Source organism: Aegilops tauschii, chromosome 6 (assembly GCF_002575655.3).
Source record: "Aegilops tauschii subsp. strangulata cultivar AL8/78 chromosome 6, Aet v6.0, whole genome shotgun sequence".
Lineage (NCBI taxonomy): Eukaryota > Viridiplantae > Streptophyta > Magnoliopsida > Poales > Poaceae > Aegilops > Aegilops tauschii.
Window position 1 is genome coordinate 329933267 of NC_053040.3, and position 4355 is coordinate 329937621.

Below are 4355 nucleotides of genomic sequence, written 5' to 3' on the forward strand. Positions count from 1 at the left end.
AGGCCTAAGACCCTACCCTAGGTTCATGTCATCGTCACATGGCTCCACTGGACTAATCACCCATGGCTCTAGTCAACAACAACGAAAAAATCATGAGCAAAAGCTTAGGTGGTTAGTAGGCCTATGGCACATGGTGTCAATGACTACATATGGTGTCGTAGGCCTGGGATCTGGACCGGGCTGGTGGAGGTGGAGGGCTCTGATCGTCATTGGTGCCTTCTCCGTTGCCAGTTTTCCCATTCTTCTCTTTTGCGAGCTGGTCGTTCACTCTCTGGATGAGTGAATTTGCCATGTACATCCAATGACTGTGGTGCTGGCAAGGGTCGCTCATGATATCCTCATACGTGCGTGTTGGCCGTCGGGGGCCTGTTTTCCCATCCCCTCTTCTTGTCGCTGGCCTAGCTAACATCATGTGTTACTGCCACAAGTTCCGGATTTTTCTCCTCTTTGCGCTTGCGGTCTCTGTTGCAATTCTTGTTTCTTCCCCTAGAGCCGTTACCATCGGCGGACTCCTGTTATTCTGCTACTGGCATGGGTCGCCGACCTGTGCAAGTTGTTTCCTCCCTGATAGCGTATTTTTGGCAACCTTCATGAGTGTTGCCATGGAGGTCAGCTTGCCTTCTCCCCGTTTCTTGCCAAGCTTGTGGTGGAACAAGGGGTCTTGTGCGTTGTGGATGAAGGTGTCAATTGTTGTCTCGTCGGAGACGTTGGTTAGTGTGTTCCTCTTCTTGAGCCATGCACAATAAACTCATGAACAGATGCGTTATCTCCTTGAATGACACTATTTAGATCATAACCACTATCGGGGCATTGGTATGTGCCCTCGAAGTTGTTGGGGAACTCATGCTTGAAGTCTTCTGAAGTATGGATGGAGTTGGGAGGGAGCCCATTCAACCAGGAGCGCGGAGAGCCCGTGAGGCATAACGGGATATGGGGCAGTGCATTATCGATGTCTCCATTGGCCATCTCGATCGTTGTGAGGTATCGTTGAGCCAGTGGTCGGGCTTGGTGTTGCTTGAGAACTTCTTGACACTAAGGACGATGAATGGTTACGGGAACGGGTGTCTTATCACCTCAGACCTAAAGCATGGTGTGATGGAGAATGTTGCATGGGAAACAAAAATTTTCCTACGCTCACCAAGATCGATCTAGGAGATGAACAACTATGGAGGAGAGATTGCATCTACATACCCTTGTAGATCGCTAAGCAGAAGCATTAAGAAACGCGGTTGATGTAGTCGAACGTCTTCGCGATCAAATCACGATCCGTCCATGAACTCCCGATCAAGTGCCGAACGAACGACACCTCCGAGTTTAGCACACGTGCGGCTCGGCGGCATCCTCTCCTTCCCGATCCAACAAGCGAGAGAGAGGAGGTAGATGAGATCTGAACCAACACGACGACATGGTGGTGGTGGTGGCAATGGAACTCCGGCAGGGCTTCGCCAAGCGCGTACTGGTGAAACGTGAGAGGAGTAGGGAGAGGCAATGGGCAAGGGTGAAGGGTTGGCTGCCCTCATGTGCCTCCCCCATCTATATATAGGCAGGGGGCAGGGGAGGGCATCCAAAACCCATCTAGGGCCGGCCACAAGGTTGAAATCCCTTTAAACTTGGAGATAACATCTTATCTCTAGATTCAACCCTTTAAATTTAGAGATAAGACCTTATCTCTAGATTTAAACAACATGTGCCTTGGGGAATGGGGTGGCCAGCCTAAGTGGGCTGTAGCCCCACCCCTCGGTCCATGTGGGCCCTTCCTAGGTCATTGGGCCCCACGATGGAACCCTCGGAACCTTCAAGAACCTTCCTGGTACAATACTGAAAAAACCGAACTTTTTCCGGAGCCCAAAATATGACTTCCCATATATAAATCTTTACCTCCAGACCATTCCGGAGCTCCTCGTGATGTCCAGGATCCCATTTGGGACTCCGAATAACCTTTAGACTTTCCACTATTAATATCTCAATACTACCCTAGCGCTACAGAGCGTGAAGAGTGCGACCCTACGGGTTCGAGAATCATGTAGACATGACCGAGACACCTCTATGGTCAATAATCAATAGCGGGACCTGGATGCCCATATTGGTTACTACATATTCTACGAAGATCTTATCGGTTGAACCTTGATGTCAAGGATTCAGCTAATCCCGTATGTAGTTCCCTTTGTCTATCCGTATGTTACTTGCCCGAGATTCGATCGTCGGTATCTCCATAACTAGTTCAATCTCGTTACCGGCAAGTCTCTTTACTCGTTCCATAATTCAAGATCCCGTGACTAACTCATTGGTCACATTGCTTGCAAGCTTGTTGTGATGTTGTATTACCGAGTGGGCCCTGAGATACCCCTCCATCATACGGAGTGACAAATCCCAGTCCTGATCCATGCCAACTCAACAGACACCCTCAGAGATACTTGTAGAGCACCTTTATAGTCATCGAGTTACATTGCGATGTTTGGTACACGCAAGGTACTCCTCCGGTGTTAGTGAGTTGCATGATCTCATGGTTATAGGAACATATACTTGACATGCAAAAAACGATAGCAATAAACTTGACACGATCATATGCTACATTCATAGTTTGGGTCTTGTCCATCACATCATTCTCCTAATGATGTGATCCCGTTACCAAATGACAACTCATGTCCATGACTAGGAAACCATCGCCATCTTTGGTCAACGATCTAGTCTAGTAGAGGCTCACTAGGGACACGTTGTTGTCTATGTATCCACACATGTATTTGAGTTTCCGATCAATACAATTCTAGCATGGATACTAAATGATTATCATGAACAGGGAATATGATAATAACTAATTTATTATTGCCTCTAGGGAATATTTCCAACAGTCTCCCACTTGCACTAGAGTCAATAATCTAGTTCATGCCATGTGATTAATGCTCATAGTTCACATTGCCATGTGACTAACACCCAAAGAGTTTACTAGAGTCAATAATCTAGTTCACGTCACCATGTGATTAACACTCAATGAGTTCCGGGGTTTGATCATGTTATGCTTGTGAGAGAGGTTTTAGTCAACGGGTCTGCAACATTCAGATCTGCATGTACTTCGCAAATCTATGTCATATTGTAGATGCTGCTACCACGCTCCACTTGGAGCTATTCCAAATGGTTGCTCCACTATACGTATCCGGTTTGCTACTCAGAGTCATCCGGATAGGTGTTTGTCGGTGTCCTGGGAACGGGGGTACCCAGACCTGCCTGCCTGCGGCCCATGGCGTGGCTCCACCAGCGGCCTGGTACGGCCCATCTTCAGCAACAACCACTCAAGACCCTCGCGAGGGGCCAAGCCTCGCGAGGCGGACGACACCAAGATCTCCTTAGGGGCAGCCTCGCTAGTTTGGCTCCCGAGGAGCAGAGATATCTATGCAGGGGGCACCTCGCGAGGTTCACGTGACTGAGCCATGACGACCGAGGCCAGGCGGGCGCCAGCGGGCGCAGTGTACCAGTTTCCTCTTTGGCGCTAAAGAGGCAGGTGCAGGCGAGGAGTCCCGAGGCATCAGGGAAAGGTTTCCATATCGGTTTAACGAGACTAAGACCAGCAGGACGGAGGTCACCGTGGAGCCCACAACAGCATCACCACTAGAGCCTTTGGCAAGCGAAGACCACCTTTTGCCAGGATAGCTTGTACTAGTTGTCTCCCTTCAAAATTGGCCGCTGTGGTATCCCTTCCCGCCTACATTTGGGAAGAGGGCCAGGGCCTGTATAAATAGGACTAGCCACCACCATAGGAAAGGACTGATCTTGGATCGGATCCATTCCACCAAGGCCATCCCACCAAGCTCACCGAGCTCAAGAACACCTCTCCTCAGGAGGCAGTTCATACCTTGTACTTGTTCATCCTCAGCCTGCAAGGCAATCCACCACGCCACACTGGAGTAGGGTATTACACCAAAACGGTGGCCCGAACCAGTATAAACCCTCGTGTCTCTTGTTCTTTGGGTTCGACGAGCTAGGCCTCGAGATCGTTGTGCGAGCAAGCTAGGGAGAGAGAGTTCTTCATGCGCACCCAAGTGTTCGAACCTCAAGGGTTTGCCAGAACCCAGAATCCGACATTTGGCGCACCAGGTAGGGGTGCGCCAAAGCTTCGCTTCTCTGCCTGCTTCGTCCTGCTCGCATGGCAGGTGCCACTCCTCCGATTGGGTCGACGAGCGCGCGCGGAGGCGCCGTGGGCATCCGGGCCTTCACCCCCGCCTTGTGGCAAGTGCGGTGGCCGCACAAGTTCAAGCCAGAGATGCCGCCCCGCTACGACGGCACGACGGATCCGGCAGCCTTCCTGATGGCGTACGAGGAGGCCGTCCTTGAAGCCAGAGGCGATGGCCAAGTCATGGCCA